This window comes from Tursiops truncatus, chromosome 3 (assembly GCF_011762595.2).
Source record: "Tursiops truncatus isolate mTurTru1 chromosome 3, mTurTru1.mat.Y, whole genome shotgun sequence".
Lineage (NCBI taxonomy): Eukaryota > Metazoa > Chordata > Mammalia > Artiodactyla > Delphinidae > Tursiops > Tursiops truncatus.
The window spans coordinates 90119462-90137825 of NC_047036.1; the positions used below are offsets into that span (position 1 = coordinate 90119462).

General features: G+C 34.6%; 1 protein-coding gene across 3 annotated transcripts in view; it reads right to left on the reverse strand.

The window, feature by feature from the left end:
- The window catches only part of TMEM232 (transmembrane protein 232), a 166693-nt gene that overhangs the window by 130290 nt on the left and 18039 nt on the right, over positions 1 to 18364 (reverse strand). Inside the window, exons 3-4 of one of the 3 annotated variants that reach the window (XM_073801918.1) lie at positions 14332 to 14437; positions 12379 to 12531 (exon numbers count right to left, since the gene is read on the reverse strand). The gene's annotated coding sequence lies outside the window, so the exon portion shown is untranslated. Of the gene's footprint in view, positions 1 to 7149; positions 7234 to 12378; positions 12532 to 14331; positions 14438 to 18364 lie in introns of those variants that run through there. The other 2 variants (XM_073801920.1, XM_073801921.1) reach the window with 2 other exon arrangements.

Sequence of the window (18364 nt, forward strand, 5' to 3'; positions counted from 1 at the left end):
AAAATACCGAATCAGAATTGCCCCTACTTTCTGGCAGCATCAAATCTAAAGAGAATCCCTGCTTCTTTAGAGCCTCCCCCAAATCACCCAACCAAAGTCCAAATCCTATAATAGATTTATGCTAGCACCCTCTAACTGAGACATCACATAGTCCTCTGGGTGTGTGTTCTCTCTCTGCAACAAATAATAAAACCAGTTTTCCCAACTGCGTGTGTGCTCCTGAAGGGTCTTTGAACCCGCCACACATGGGAATTTTCCAAATAAGTGAGGCTTCTCTCTTATCCTTATGCATTATATCCTTGTATATTTCAAGTATTTGCATGGAAATTCTGCTGAAGTTTCTTCCCTGCTTTTTACTGTTTTCAAAAGAAAAAATGTATTTGCCTAACTAGAATGAATTAATATAATAATGATGATGACGTGATTTAATACAATCATCACATACATCATCAGTGTAGCAGACCAAGAGGAAGCAATGCTCTGAGAACTATTAGGTGGTGTAGAGTTCTTTGCCTTTACACTAAATCAGTCCCACCCAAGGTGTGGTTGGCAGATACATCCCCTCTGCAAACTGTTAACTAGAGTACAGAAATAAAGAACATATATTTAGAAACTTTTACAAAATTTGACAGTTAATTTTCTTTTCAGTCTAGTAAAAAAATTAATGCCTATATATTTATTTCTTTTTAATAATTTACTATTATTGTAGTTTTAAAAGTATCAGTCTGTGACGGTCTGGAAAATTCCTTAAAAAATTGTAGAGGGATTTTTACCCTCTACACAGTTTGAAAAGCACTGAGCACTGCATTAAATGACTCCCAGAGAACTAGAACTTATTTTTCCCCTTCCATCTTTTTGGTGTGTGTGTGGGGGTGCTTTATGACCACTTCCTATAGTTCTTTCATCTCCCCCACTTGCTGCCCAGCTTTGGGCTATGCTGGTTTGCAAACTGGCCCCCATACATGGAGAACAAGGTTGGGGGAGACCTGAGAAAGAGGCAGGCCACTCCAGATTGGCAGGTGGCAGTTCAACAAGCAAGGAAACTTACACAGGAGGTTTCTCTTCGGCAGCTGCAAGAGAGAAGATCTCCACACCTGCCCTCCAGAATCTTAAGGTTTATGTGGATGCTTTAACTAGGTTCAATCACCTATACCATCCAAATGGTCTCAGCAACACATTACGGTCTCAAGGCTGCATCCTTGGAACCAGCTCCCACTGTGGAAACAGTGGGCAGAGCGTACATTCTAAAGACAGAAAGCCCACCTACCAAAGTGTTGCCAATCTGCTGTTGGCTGAGAACTCAGATAATCCTATCAGCTTGAATTCTGTGCAAATCTGAGAAGCTCTGAGTGTCTGACCAGGCTCTCTTTGATAACAAAACTGAACACTGAAGCATGGGCTCTATTGTGGCTGCTCGAAGACAGCTTTTTGAGTTTCATCCTTGTTTTCAGTTATTTGGGGGATAGCTGACATTGCCATGATAGCACCCCTCAATACAAATATATTACCTGAATAACAGGGCATGAATCATAGGATAATGCTCCTAATTTTAAAGAGCCTGTGTCTCAGTCTAACCCAATTCCTAGTAACCATCTATAATTACAGTACAGCATAAAATGTCCCAAATTTAGATAGTGCCTTTAGCTTACTGAGTACTGTACTTAAAGCACTAAAGGATGAGACTGTTAATACATTTGAATGTAAATCCTTTATGTTTCCTAGTTTTCAGAAAACTATTTGTACAATACTTTAGGATGGATGCAACTATTTAGTAAACGGTCTACTGCATTTTTGTTGAATTTGAGTCTACCTACTCCAAAGAACCATGTTATTATTATAATGTGACAAGTGTGCTTAACAAATTCAGCTTTGCTAGTGAGCAAAGGACAGAGTGGAAAACCCAATCCAGTGTTCAGGCTCTGCAATTCACAGAGCCAGTTAAAGTGTACCATTTGTCAAAGTCAATGGAAACCCTGTGTCTGGATCAGCTTGAAAGAACATTAAAAGGAGAAATGGGTCCCAGCAGCAGGGAAAGGAGATTTCCTATTCTTATACAGAACCAACACCCATATTGTGTGTATCCTAATGCCTATATCGTACAGAATTCCTTCTATAAAAGCAATTTTATAATAGCACTTTGAAAACAAATTATGTTTCTACTTCAATGCTTATAATATATTAAAAATAAAGTATTTTACAGTGGCCAAAATATGCTGTCATGTACCCTTTAGCATTACTGAAGGATACGAACTGTAGGAATAAACCCACAAATCCTCTACTGTAGCATATGAATAATAAAGGGAGAGAGGATGAATACAGGTATATCTTTTATAGTCCCAGTTTTCTCTCTTCTTCACCCTTACTTCTCCCAGAAGTTGAGACAGATGGGTACTGAATGGGTAAATACTCGGCTGAACTAGGGAGCCTGGCTTAGATTAAACTGTACTGGAGAAAATGGGCTGAAACTGGAGGACAACAGTAAAATATGCCATCCACCACTGAATCAGCTGAACCAGCCATTTTCAGCAGCACTGTGGCTACACTACCTTTTATATTCTTTATATTATGGGGTAATGGGAGTAGACAAAGGAGGGCAATAAGTCTGAGAGGCTAAATTCTGTTATAATCACTTCATAGAATCTCATGTATGGAGGTGAAATAGAACTTAAAAAGACTGAAACTATGCCCCTTTGTTCTAAAAAGTGGAAAAAAGCACAGAGACTTAGTGACTTGTCCCATTATAAGCAGATATATTCTTTTCATGTGTTGACATTCTTGCCTCTTTCACTTCAAACCAAGGTAGATCTTAACTGTATAGAAGCAGTGAACTTCCATTTCCTTGCTGTATATGTGCACCAAGAGTGACAAAAACAGATTGATTCAAGGAGAAGCAGAATTAACACTGAAAGTTGCCGGCCTCAAAGGTGAAACACTCATGTTGTCAAGATTTCACAGGATCTTATTTGTTTAAAGGAAAAACACTCAAATCATCACTATATTAAGTTAAACACAATTAACTACACACAGTTAAGCACAATTAGTCAGCATAAGCATGTCCTTAAAAATTATTACATTTAACTGCCTAAGTTAAAGTGAGTTCCTAAGTATATTTTTCAATAATAATTATTTATGTTTGCATGGCTCTTAATAATTTATAAGGCACATGCTTTTTTGCAATCTTCACAACAACTCTGTAGATTAGTTAGGGCAAATATGACGAGGATGATGATAATGATTATGGTCGTGTCTTTTTATTTTTTGAAGTTATTCCTTCACTTCATATATATATATATATATATATATATAGGCTGCACCACGCAGCATGCAGAATCTTAGTTCCCCAACCAGGGATCAAACCTGTGCCCTCTGCAGTGGAAGCGTGGATTCTTAACCACTGGACCACCAGGGAAGTACCCAATGGTATCTTTTTAAAGATAAGCAAATGGGGATTTGGAGAGCTTAATGGACCTACTCTGGATCACAAAGTCAATTGGTGAACAGGCCCTCCCTCTTGAAAGTCAGTGCTTTTTCTATTGCTCAGTATCTTAGGTTATATATTTATTGTCAAAACATTTTTGAAACTTTAAAACAAGATCCTTTTTATGCATGAAGCAATGTGTGTTCATTAGTAAGCGTAACCAAATGGTTCAAATGGCTTAGTATACGTCACTCTTTATATAAATGGCTTACCAAGTTATGAGCCAAAAAGAAAACACTAACTCCTAGAAAGAACACAAATAGATGTGGTTAAATGTTCCTCCTTATAGACTTAAATTTCAGATAGTTGTGGAAAGGGCCCAAGGGAAGCACAGGGAAACTGTGAGGCAGCTCACAGGCAAAATTATTTTAAAAAAGAATTTTCCTTAAATTTACTTAGTTGTTCCAACTAGCATCATATTAAATGCATTTTTCTCCTTTTTAAGAAATTATTATAAAAACATTTCTATTTATAAATTATAAAATAATAAGTATATATAACAAAAAATAAAATAATAAAAGAATCAAGGTTTTGAAGTGTTCACTGCTTTCTTTTGGAATATATGTGAGAAAAGGAAATAAAGGCATTACAAGCCCCAAAGATTGAAGTTTGACTTTTGATGTACATCAGGCTATCAGGTATATGAACACTGGAGTTCTGTTTGTATAATAATAGCTTATTACATACCAAGGAATTACATATAATTGGGACAGATAGTTTTCTCTAATGTTGATCATTAATATCTAAGTTAGAAATTAAAAGGAGATTTGTCATATACCAGGTATTACTTTCTCAATTTTGAACCATTAAAAAAATTTCAGTTGATTTTAATAGTATATTAAATGTTATTACATATGAATCATGGAAGCATAAAAATATTACACTTGCTCTCAATAACAGCCTGTACTTTACACACTCTCCCTTTAATAAAAATGTAATATGTTAAAATGTTCATTTAAAAGTCAATCTAAATTATGTTGCAATTTTTAATTAATCAGCTGAGATGGAATCGATAAGGAAGAAGGTATTATGGCATTACTCCATTTAAAGTAGTAGTGGTGGATACTGATGCCCCACTACTGATCCTACTAACTACTGTCCAGGAAATGTGCACATGACTTTAATGTCTGTGCTGTTCACTTCTCCCCTGCAGCTAAATTCATCTTCAGCCATGTTACCGAATTAGCAAGCATGATTATTTAAGCATAGTAATCTGATCTGATTTGTCATGCGCTAGGATATACTCACCATCTCAGAATCTACATTCTTGTCTTCCACAGGGCTAAAAATTGATTGAGAAAGGAGTTCTCTTTTACATACAATTTCCATGATTTTCAGAATACACTGCACATTTGAAAAGATGTTTGGATACTTGCAATATAATTCTCCAGAGAAAGAAAGTGTTATTGTAAGAAAAATAATTTGTGAGAAATATTTCATTAACATCTCACACTGCATTTCATTTGTCTTTTAGTTATTAAAATATAATTAAATTCAGTACTCAAGAGGCTGAAACTGCTGTATATTTCCCCATCTATTGAAGATTAATAATGTTATGTATGACCCCTGGTGGTATAATAGAAAACTACAAGGTAAATAATTCATGCATAAGAGTTTATGTAATTCAGAACAGCAATTCCATAATGGTTGAATGCCCAATTAAGTATAGTTACTACACAACAATCCCTGGAAACTTCCAGCTGAAAATAAATCGAGTCAGAATAGATACTATTCATAATGGATAATCTGATATTGTAATCAATGTCATTGCTTTTAAACCAACATTCTCCAATTTAATTCTTTTCAAGATGTCATTGTTGTTGATTTTTAAAAATATATAGTTTAACAACAGCAACAGTTATGTCATTTAACATAAGACTATGTGGTATTTAACAGAACCATCTCTGTGCTGTTCTTTTTACAAACTTTTAAACAATCTTTGAGTTTTAGTCCACCGACACAATGGAAAAATTAGTAATAAACACTCATCTATTGGATGGCTGTATGGGTAGGTAGTAGCAGTAACTAATAGCCTCAGGTAGGAATCCACCTGTTGCTGAACATGTAGCCTCAGTAGGGCTCCACTTAACAGCATGTGATAAGAGGGCAATATCTAGGATTTTATCCTTACATGAAACAAAATGTTGGTGTTCTTGTGATATATCAACAATAACAAGCCAGTGTAAGAACTTGAAGTTTTATACAAATAATCTTTCAAAACATATTTGCCACCACTACCTGAATATTTGATGAATCACTATGTTGAACACTGTGAGGAGTTAAAAGAGATTTATAATGTAATGAAGAAAGCAAAACAAGTGATACGGTAGACACAAACTCCTATACTGTCAATCTACAGCCATGCCTTGGTTTCAGACCCTACCAAAACTTGTATCCAAAACATTTGCACTATTACCTTCTACTCCCCTCCTCTATGGCTTTTCCCACCAAATATTACTCCCTTTCTTGCATCTTGAGTCTCTTGATTTCTTATCCTACAACGTATTAAACTTCTCCTCTTTTGACCTCGTTTTTTCATCCAAACTATTGACATATTTCCCCTTCCTTTCATAGCTAAGCTTTTTAAAACAGTTCACCACCTTTGTCTTATGCTTAAACTTTCCCTTCACTCTTTGTTTACCTCCAATCTGAACTTTGCTTCTACTCGCTAATGCTCCCAAGAACAATGACTCTCTGACTTCAGAAACCCATCACCCGTCTCAGACCTCCTATTGTTTAATGATTTTACAGCTCTTGATAATGTTGATCTTCTTGCCTCTCCCCTCTTTGGCTTTCTATATCATCACTCCCTCTTTTTTCTACTAATTCTTCTCTACTGGTTGATGTCTGTTACTCCAATAATCTGTTAAATGCTTATGTCCCCCAAGACTCTACTACTAGAATAAATTTCTCCCCACCACCACCTCTCATTCCCAGGTTATCTCATCCACATTAACAGTGATGACTGTCAAATGATCCATGTTGATACCCATGAAATAAGTGATTCCCAGGCTTCACTTATTTCCCTAGTTCCAAACCTCTGTTTCCAACTGGGTATATACACCTGAGTGACCTTCAAATTCAGTATGTCCAAATGTTTCTCCAAAATTTTCTCAGTTTAGAGCACCATTATCTTGACCTTATTAGTCAATATGTAAAATTTAAGATTCATCCTGAATTTGTCACTTTCCCTTATATATAGCTTAGATCCAAGGGATCACCAAGTTCAGTGTTTCTTATCTCCTAAACACTTTTCAAAACTATTTTACTCTATCCATCCCCATTTTAGAAGTTCATACCTTTAACATCTCTTGCCTGTACGAACGTCATAGCTAATGGACCCCCTGAGTCCACTCTCTCCTTACTCCAGTCCAGCAACTACATCACCACTAGGGTTACCTTACTAAAATATGAATTTAACTCTCTTGAAATCCAGTGAGTTAGATATTACAGATAAGAAAACTGAGCCACGGACAAGTTCATATGCTTAGTTAAGTAGGAAATTTAAAAGTAAAACCCAAGCAGTCTCACCCAGAAGCTGTGCTCTTCAGTACTGCACCCATTATCTTTCACGAAAAATAAAATACAGCCTATACTCTTTACAGTGATAGTCTGAGCTTCTCAAAATAACATAAAATATTTATAAATGTAGAAAATAAAAGACAGTCTACCGTATAAATATGGTTGAAGCCTAAGTAAATGTTGTTTAAAACTTTTCAGGTGACCATGAAGGAAATATATAAAAAGTCGTAAGAAGACCAAATAGCCAATCTGTCAAAAAAGAAAGAAAAAAGCATTTTTGTGTTGCATCAATAAATGTTTAAAAACCATAAGGAAAATAAACCATTTTATCATTACATTTGCTTTTGATGAAACAATTTCAAATTCATTTGTGATTTATGCTTTTGAAATAACTTTAAAACATTTGTATCAAGGTTAAAATACTGGTTCAGAAAAAAAAAATTCATAAATCTTCTCTCCATTACATATAATGACCAATACTGAATACTATTTTGTTCTATGTCCTTTAGAACAGTATTTTTCAAATTGCAAATCATGCCCCTTAAGTGAGTCATGAAATCAATAGAAAGGGGATTTTTAAGTAAAATAAAAGAGTATCATAGTACATTGCACAGTGCCTTGTCTCAGTATATAGATGAATGTGGATTGCAATAGTTTTGAGAAATATTCTGCCTGTGCATAGTATGTTGTACTGAAGTCCCCATTCCCTCATGAAAACACACACACACACACACACACACACACACACACACACACACAATGTCATTACTAAATACACACTTTCATATCGTACTTCTGTGAAGTTTAAAATACATGTATAGTTAAAACTGTTTTACATAGACAACAGAAAATTAAATATCTGCAAAAATATATAAGATTTCACAGAAAATGAGAAAAAAACCACACACTATAGAAATAAATGGAATGTAAATGCCTAAATTGCTAAATCATAAGATTACGGAAAAGGACCAAATAATAATAATAACTACCATTATATCACTATCAAGATATACATATATGCAAATCCTCTTAACATCTTAACAATAGTGCAGGGTATTGTTAGAGCTACATGTAAAAAAATAAAATTAAATTCAAAAGATGATTCTACCAAGTCTCAGTGCTTCACCCAAGACTATTAAGCAAATAAGTAGCATTACTGGAATTCAAACCCAGGACTGTGTGTTTTGTATCAAAAGACATGAACTTTCTATTACAGCAGTGATTTCCAAATATTTTTCTCAAAAACTTCTATCATTAAAATAAATTCTAAGAATGCACCATGAATATTTGTAAATACATCCATAAATTATAAACATGTACCATTTATCGACTTTTAAAAATAAATAAAAATAAAATGTTTATGTCATGCCAAGGGATCTCTTTGTATAAAGCACTTTGATATAGTACTATGCTTCTCCAAGAGACTGAAGTTAGATGAGCAGGAAGTGGAGATCAACAGATCATTTAAAAGAATATTGCAATACTCTAAGAGAGAATATTAAAGTTGGAAATAATAAATTCATCAGAGGAAGAATAATTTAAGATTTTGCAAGGGATCAGAGAAGGATATTGAAAGCAATACTTTAAAATTTTAAAGTGGGTCTGAAGAGAAAAATACATAATCAACATATCAGTTTGCGAAACTGCTGTATTATACACCAATTTGGTCATGAGTTTCACTTTATCCAGAAGTGAAACTCTATACAACTATGCTTGGAAAAATGGTTTTAAAAGCTTTCATCTGTAATATTCTGAAAAACCAGATTTTTGTTGAAAAGTCTGCCAGTCTTTATCTCTGAGGAATTCTGGAACTTTCTATGCATCTGTCCTCATGTTTCATTTGTGTACATACTCTCTCTGTAGGTTGACAACTTAAGCTTTGCCTCCTAGAGTAAATTTCTGCTTGTCAGTTTATTTCCCTGCTACCCTGTCTTTTCTTCCTTTATTCTTTCACCCCCTTCTTTCCTTCTCTTTTCATCTTTTCTTATCTTCATTTCTCTGTTATCTAACCGTGAAATAGAAATGCTGAATAATATTTATTATGTATTACATTGTAATAGTTAGTGATGTGTTTTATGTTCTTTATAGAAGATTGAAGAACACTGTTTATATTCCTATCTAAAATATATTAAACTGGGCTTCCCTGGTGGCGCAGTGGTCAGGAGTCCACCTGCCAATGCAGGGGACGCGGGTTCGAGCACTGGTCCGGGAGAATCCCACATGCTGTGGAGCAACTAAGCCCGTGCGCCACAACAACTGAGCCTGTGCTCTAGAGGATGCGTGCCACAATTACCGAAGCCCGCGTGCCTAGAGCCCATGCTCCACAACAAGAGAAGCCACTGCAATGAGAAACCCACACACGCTGCAACGAAGAGTAGCCCCCGCTCACCACTAGAGAAAGCCCGCGCACAGCAACGAAGACCCAATGCAGCCAAAAATAAATTAATTAATAAAAAATAAAATAAAATATATTAAAACTACTGTTGCTTATATATTATTCCTATACTTTAATAAGTAGACATCAGTAGTTAAGATTCTACACTCAGAGGAAAACAATGAGGAAAGAATGCACACAAAATTGGAAAGTAAGTAATATTAGGGAATCAGGTATTTCTGGCTCTTCCCAACCCTGAGCTACATACTTCTTTGTGAAAAGAGAAACAAAATGGTGTGTATTAAGATGAGTAATGCCTTTATGGCAATACCATTAAATACACCATTCTCTCAACAAGAAAAGATCAAAAGGGAAGTTTCCAACTGACGGTTAGATATATAATGAAATTCCTACAAAGACAAGCAGGATAATTGAAATGGCTTCTTGCCTGAAATCAAAGGCACTTATAAAGCATGCTGATTTCTACTAGCTAATTTATATTATCTAGAACAATAAAAAGTAAGCATTAAAATTAGTAAATCTGAGAGCCAAGGTAAGTGAGTAGAATCATAGCTGAGAGTCCACTGGACTGTGGGTTTCAAAATCTTCTCTGCTGAGATCTTGGGTAATTCACTTAGACTCTCAATGCCTACTAGTCTGTGGAATGGTGGATAATAATAGCACCTACCTTTTAGGACTTTTGCAAAAATTAAATAAGTTATTATGTCTAATATAGCTAAAGCACTGATCACTGTGCAATGCAAATAGTCTAAACATCCAGATGAGAGGATACAGGCATCTTTTTAAAATTCAATGAATCCATGGTATACGTAAATTATAAGCAATATGTGCAATGGCAAAAACTTTATTTTATAGCCATTTTTTTCGCTGGCAGAAATATAAAAGGCAAGAAATGGAAAAAGGTCAGTAAAGGGGCTGAGAAGGAAAGGAAAGAAAAGCCACTTTCTCTCTGTTTTTCCACTCCACTCTTTTTCCATCATAAACTAATATACCCATCTTTTTGTATTATATATAAATTTGAAATCCCCAAATAATTATATAAATACAAGCTCTTAAATATCGCCATAATGAACAGTTTGGGAAATAAAGAGGAAAGAAGAAAAAGACATTATAATTTTACTTGTCTCTTTGCCTCCTGTTCTTCTAGCAAAGCATCAGTTCTTTGCATGTTCAATTTCTGTTATGTGTTCTCTGTATCCTGCCTGGTGTCCATAAGTCTTTTACCCCCAAACATATCAGAGAAGATCTAGACCTAATTTATAAGGTCTGAAATACATATCTTCCAAAAATGCCGTGGCTGACTCATGAATATCTTCATGCTCATTTTCTAACAGTTCATAAACAAAATTAAATAAGGAGAAAATATATTTTTGCAAATAATACCATACTTAATTTCAAATGATATATATACACGTATGTCAACTGAGATATATACATATGTATATATTTCTTTATTCTTAAAATTATTCTTCTTGCTTTTCTTTGCAATAAAACTATTAGTTAAGCTAAATTTCTTTGACTAATAATAAATTTTGCAGCAGGCAACCTTGATCATCACAGGAAGTAGAACCATATGTCTTCTAGGACCTTATGAAACATGAGCTACATAAACATGGTTTCCCACCTTATGGCTCTAAAATGACATAGAATACTGAGAGAACAACTCATCTTCTCAAATCGGGCAACAATGTAAGAATTATCAGTCAGCATTTTTAAATGGAAAAGTGGCATTTAGCAATCCTTAAAATAGAGAGGAGAACATTTCTCCAAAGAAGATATACAAATTGCCAACAAACACATGAAAGGATGCTCAACATCACTAATCATTAGAGAAATGCAAATCAAAACTACAATGAGGTATCACCTCACACCGGTCAGAATGGCCATCATCAAAAAATCTACAAACAATAAATGCTGGAGAGGGTGTGGAGAAAAGGGAACCCTCTTGCACTGTTAGTGGGAATGTAAATTGATACAGCCACTATGGAGAACAGTATGGAGGTTCCTTAAAAAAACTAAAAATAGAACTACCATACGACCCAGCATTCCCACTACTGGGCATATACCCTGAGAAAACCATAATTCAAAAAGAGTCATGTACCACAATGTTCATTGCAGCTGTATTTACAATAGTCAGGACATGGAAGCAACCTAAGTGTCCATCGACAGATGAATGGATAAAGAAGATGTAGCACATATATACAATGGAATATTACTCAGCCTTAAAAAGAAACAATTTGTAGTGAGGTGGATGGACCTAGAGTCTGTCATACAGAGTGAAGTAAGTCAGAAAGAGAAAAACAAATACCGTATGCTAACACATATATATGGAATCAAAAAAAAAAAAAAGTTCTGAAGAACCTAGGGGCAGGACAGGAATAAAGACGCAGGTGTAGAGAATGGACTTGACAACACAGGGAGGGGGAAGGGTAAGCTGGGATGAAGTGAGAGCATGGCATTGACATATATACACTGCCAAATGTAAAATAGATAGCTAGTGGAAAGCAGCCACATAGCACAGGGAGATCAGCTCGGTGCTTTGTGACCACCTAGAGGGGTGGGATAGGGAGGGTGGGAGGGAGATGCAAGAGGGAGGGGATATGGGGATATATGTATAGCTGATTCACTTTGTTATAAAGCAGAAACTAAAACACCATTGTAAAGCAATTATACTCCAATAAAGATGTTAAAAAAAATAGAGAGAGGAGAAAAGCTATATATACTCAGAAATAAGTGCAAACTTGATTTTTAATTAAATGCTATTTTCTTACATAGTTGGTGAAGCTGTATTTTCTCAACTACCTCCATCTGCATATCAAGCAATAATGTAATGTCCACATTTAGAGGAGATTAAAATAAGCTACCAAACGAGAATATTCTGTAATAAAACCAAATGGCCTGTTTAGCTCCTGAAACAGATATCATGTGGTTAGACGTACTACATGTAGCAATTAAAACACATTAAAATTATTTTAAAACTTACCTTTGCCAGCTTTATTCAACTGAGTATAAGTACGTCTTTAGGAATGCATCACAACAGAGTCTATACAAAACTGATTCCGCAACAAAATTAAGGCAGGCAGATCGTAATCAAAGGTAGCATGGTCCAGGGAAGCATAAAGCATATTTGAAGCTTCTGAAATATTAAAAAGTATAATTTATAAATTATGCTGCTTTTCTACATACTACAATTAAGTCTTCTAATTAACTATTTTGCTCAGTCACCAAGACCACACTGTGGTTTTAATATCTTTGACATCCCTCCCATCAAGAGGTGAAGTCTATGCCCCCTTCCCCTTGAACCTGAGCAGGCCTTGTGACTGCTTTAACTAATAGAATGTGGCAGAAGTGACACTGTATGACTTCCAAGTCTAGATCAGAAAAGGCAATACAGTTGCCCCCTCTACCTCTTTGTCAAGATACTACCTTTGGAATTCTAAGCTGCCATGTAGGACATTCAACTACTCAGAAGTCACTAAGCCGGAGAGACTACAGAGGTGGGGGAGGGCAGGGAGGGGGAAGAGGCAAGGAGAGAGAGAAATGCCCTAGGAGCTCCACCTCACACAAAATAGATCACTAGGCCACATATATAATGGTGGGGAAATAGGACAGAACTGGATGACAAAAGACAGTGCTCAAGATAAGTGCTATAAAAGAGAAAAGCAGAAGACTAGAAAATCAAAGCAGAGGAAATAAGGCCCAATGGAGCTGAACAAGGAAGAATATAGCGCTAAGGCCCTACAGAACACTGCACCTCATGTCATTACAGGCATAACTCATCTTATTCACTTTGATTTATTATGCTTTGCAGATATTGTATTTTTTACAGATTGAGGGTTTGTGGCAACCCTGCATCTAGCAAGTCTATCAGTGCTACTTTTCCAACAGCATTATTTTTTAATTAATGTATGTACATTTTCAGACATAATGCTATTGCACATTTGACAGACTACAGTATAGTGTAAACATAACTTTTACATGCACTGTGAAACAAAAAAATTAATGTGACTTGCTTTATTACAATATTCACTTTATTATGGTGATCTGGAACCAGACTCACAATATCTCCAAGAATGTGCCTGTACAAAGATTTTGAAGCGCTTTCATGAACAAAACTGAGGTTTAATTGACAAAGAAGAGCAAGGGGCTGCTGGTTGCTGGAAAGCCGAGATTGTTTACTTCAATATCATTTAAACATTTAATAGGGTCAGGCTGTGGATAGCACTGTGATGAAGTGCCATAAAGGCAAGTTAAATACAAAATCATTCTTATTCTTCCTGTTGCTTGAAAGCTCCCAGATAGCACTACAAAACCCAATTTATAAGGGAAAATACTCTCTGACCTCATATGGTCAACATTCTAAAACTCATTTTAAAAGGCATACACATAAAATTTAGAATAATATAGAAGAAACTTTATTTCCTTAAAAATAATGTTTTTTAATTTCTTTTTTAGATTGGTTGGAGAGTGGTTTAAAAGGAGACATAAATACGTGACAAATGAAAAGGTAATGAGTAAAATGGCTGTTTAAAACAAGTGAAAAACAAATGGCCATTTGGTTAATGTTTTATGAGTAAGAATTATAAAATGCAGAAACGAATTTCTGTATAGTGCCTAGTGTTATTGAAAATCACTAAATGACATTTTATATTACTTTTTAATTAGTTACTAATTTTAGAAAAAAGCAATAAAGACTCTGCTGAGCAAAAGTTTTTAAAACAATTTTGCAATTAAAAAGTTGAGCAGCCAAATTCATAAATTCAAAATTACAAAAGGACCTTTCATAATAAAACATTGTCAGGTATTTCAATAGAGAAAGGCAGATTTTCCTTGGCTCCTGCACAATTTCTAAATATTAAAGTTCTCAAATTATGCCTTCACTTCTAATCTAGAAAACACTTAGGGTAACTAAGAAGAGCTCAGTTAGAGGACATACCATCTTGGATTTCTCCTTTGCACTGAGCCAGATATACTACTTCAGTCCATGTCATAGGAAGATGTACATGCCTCCCAGTACCTAAGGTTTTGAGACCCAATTTCCTCTGTTATGGGGAAGATAAAAGAGGCAAACAAAAATGAACAGCTTTTAAATTTAATATTTATTTATTTTTATTATCTATATTTTATTTATTCTATTATTTATTTTATTATTTATAATTTATTAATATTTTACTTGTTTTTATTGAATATAGTTGATTTACAGTATTGTTTTAGTTTCAGGTATACAGCAAAGTGATTCAGTTATACATATACATCAATAAATATATATTCTTTTTCAGATTCTTTACCATTATAGGTTATAACACGACAGTGAATACAGTTTCCTGTGCTGTACAGTAAGTCCTTGTTGTTTATCTATTTTATATATAGTAGTGTGTATCTGTTAAACCCATACTCCTAATTTATCCCTCCCTGACACTTTCCCCTTTGGTAATCATAAGTTTGTTTTCTATGTCTGTGTGTCTGATTCTGTTTTGTAAATAAGTTAATTTGTATTATTCTTTTAGATTCCACATGTAAGTGATATTATATGATATTTTTCTCTAACTTACTTCACCTAGTATGATAATCTCCAAATCCATCCATATTGCTGCAAATGGCAATACTTCATTCTTTTTTACAGATGAGTAATATTCTTTTATATATATATATATATATCTATGTATATCTCACATCTTTATCCATTCACCTGTCAATGGACACTTAGGTTGCTTCCGTGTTTGGGCTATTGTAAATAGTGCTGCTATGAACATTGGGGTACATGTATCTTTTTGAATTAGACTTTTCATCTTTTCCAGATATATGCCCAGGAGTAGAATTGCTGGATCATATGGTAACTCTATTTTAAGTTTTTTAAGGAACCTCCATACTGTTTTCCATAGTGGCCGCACCAATTTACATTCCCACCAACAATGTAGGAGGGCTCATTTTCCTCCATGTCCTCTCCAGCATCTGTTATTTGTAGACTTTTTGATAATGGCCATTCTGATCAGTGTGAGGTGATACCTCACTATGGTATGGATTTGCATTTCTCTAACAATTAGTGATGTTGAGCATCTTTTCATGTGCCTGTTGGCCATCTGTATGTCTTCTTTGGAGAAACATCTAGTTAGGTCTTTTGCCCATTTTTTGATTGGGTTGTTTGGGGTTTCTTTGATATTGAGCTGTATGAGCTGTTTTGTATATTTTGGAAACTAAGACCTTGTCAGTTGCATCACTTGCAAATACTTTCTCCCAGTCCACAAGTTATCTTTTCATTTTGTGTATGGCTTGCTTTGCTGTGCAAAAGCTTATAAGTTTGATTAGGTGCCATTTGTTTATTTTTGCTTTTATTTCTATTGTCTTGGGAGACTAACCTAAGAAAATACTGGTATAATTTATGTCAGAGAATGTTTTGCCAATGTTCTCTTCTAGGAGTTTTATGGTGTCATGTCTTATATTTAAGTCTTTAAGTCATTTTGAGTTTATATTTGTTTATGGTGTGAGGGTAACTTCATTGATTTACATGTGGCTATACAGTTTTCCCAATACCACTTGTTGAACAGACTGCCCATGGCATATTATTGCCTCCTTCATTGAAGATTAATTGACTCTAGGTGTGTGGATTTACTTCTGGGCTCTCTATTCTGTTCCACTGATCCATATGTCTGTTGTGCCAATACCACACTGTTTTGATTACTGTAGCTTTGTAGTGTTATCTGAAGTCTGGGAGGGTTATGCCTCCAGCTTTATTCTTTTTCCTCAGGATTGCTTTGGCAATTCTGGTCTTTTGTGGTTCCATGTAAATTCTAGGATTCTTAGTTCTAGCTCTGTGAAGAATCTCATGGGTAATTTGATAGGGATAGCATTAATTCTGTAGATTGCTTTGGGCAGTATGGCCATTTTAACAATATTAATTCTTCCAATCCAAAGCATTGGATATCTTTCTATTTCTTTGAATCATCTTCAATTTCCTTTATCAATGTTTTATAGTTCTCAGCATGTAAGCCTTTCACCTCCTAGGTCAGGTTTATTCCTAGGTATTTTTTTTGACATGATGTTAAATGGGATTTTTTTTTTTTTACTTTCTCTTTCTGATATTTCCTTGTTACTGTAAAGAAATGGAACAGATTTCTGTATGTTAATCTTGTATCCTGCTACCTTGCTGAATTCATTTATCAGTTCTAATCGTTTTTGTGTGGAGTCTTTAGGGTTTTCTATATAGAGTATCATATCATCTACATACAATGACAATTTTATCTCTTCCTTTCCAATTTGGATACTTTTTCTTGTCTGATTGTTGTGCCTAGGACTTCCAACACTATGTTAAATAGAATTGGTAAGAGTGGGCATCCTTGTCTTGTTCCAGAATTTAGCAAGAAGGCTTTCAGCTTTTCACCAATGAGTATTATGTTGACTGTGGGTTTGTCATAAGTGGCTTTTTATTATGCTGAGATATGCTCCCTCTATACCCACTTCGGTGAGAGTTTTTTATCAGGAATGGATGTTGAATTTTATCAAATGCTTTTCTGCAATGACCATGTTGTTGTTTTATCTTCTCTTTTGTTGATGTGGTTTAAAACATTGATTGATTTGCATATGCTGAACCATCCTTGTGACTATGGGATGACTCCAACTTTATCATAGTGTACAATCCTTTTATGTGTTGTTGGATTCAGTTTGCTAATATTTTGCTGAGGATTTTTGTATCTATATTCAAAGATATTGGCCTGTGATTTTCTTGTTTTTTTTTTTTTTTTTTTTGGTAGTGTCTTTGTCTGGTTTTGGCATCAGGGTGATGGTGGCTTCAGAGAATGACTTTGGGAATGTTCCTTCCTCTTCAGTTTTTTGGAAGAGTTTGAGAAGCATAGGTATAAGTTCTTTGTAGGTTTGGCAGAATTCCCCAGTGAAGCCTTCCAGTCCTGGACTTTTGTTTGCAGGGAGTTTTTTTATTACATATTTCAGATCTAGTGATCAGTCTCTTCAAATTATGTTTCTTCTTGACTCAGTTTTAGTAGGCTGTATGTTTCTAGAAACTTGTCCATTTCTTCTAGGTAGTCCATTTTGTTGGCATATAACTGTTCATAGTATTTTCTTGTGAATTTCTTGTATTTCTGTGGTATCAGTTGTTATTTCTCCTCTTTCATTTCTCAATTTGTTTATTTGGGTCCTCTCTCTTTCCTCTTGGTGAGTCTGGCTAAAGGTTTGTTGATTTTGTTTACCCTTTCAAGAGCCCAGCTCTTTGTTTTATTGATCTATCTATATATTTATTTATATATATATGATGGATATATTATTATTTATATTTTATTATTAATTCTATCATTTGTATTTTATTTATTACTATTTTATCATTTATTTTCATTTTTTATTTATTCACTTATTTATTTGTATTATCTCTTTATTCTGAAAGTCATTCTATGAGGCTGATGCTCTTAAAGCTGTATATTTTTACGTTTATTATATTTATTTTTTGACATTTTATGTAAACTGTATTAGTGTTAAAATGTATAGAATGTTAATATTCTGAGTAATATCAGTGTCTGCTGAAAATAATTTTCACTCTTTCTTTCTAGGGATTATTTCTGTCTCATTTCCTCACCAAGAGAATGCATCTCTGATTTTAAAAGGGTAACCATATTGAAAAAAATAGCTTGATGCCAATTTTCTGGAGCACTCCAGCTACTTCACTGTGGATGGACTGGTTAGTGAACATAAAAGAGATATGAAGATTTCCCTTCTTATATTAATGTGACCATTCCTGGGGCTGCCCCAGTTGGCCAACTGAAGAGAAACTCACTGATGAATGTACCTGCTGGCAACTATCTGCATGCAAAGCTAATATATTCTTTTTTCTAATCAACTTTTTTCATGGATTTTTAAAAAAATTTTAAATATGGTCAATCATGAGCCAAAATGCTGGGAAACAACAGCCACAAAAAAATTGTTGACTTAATTTATGCTTCAGTTTTGTGCAGCTTTTATTTCAC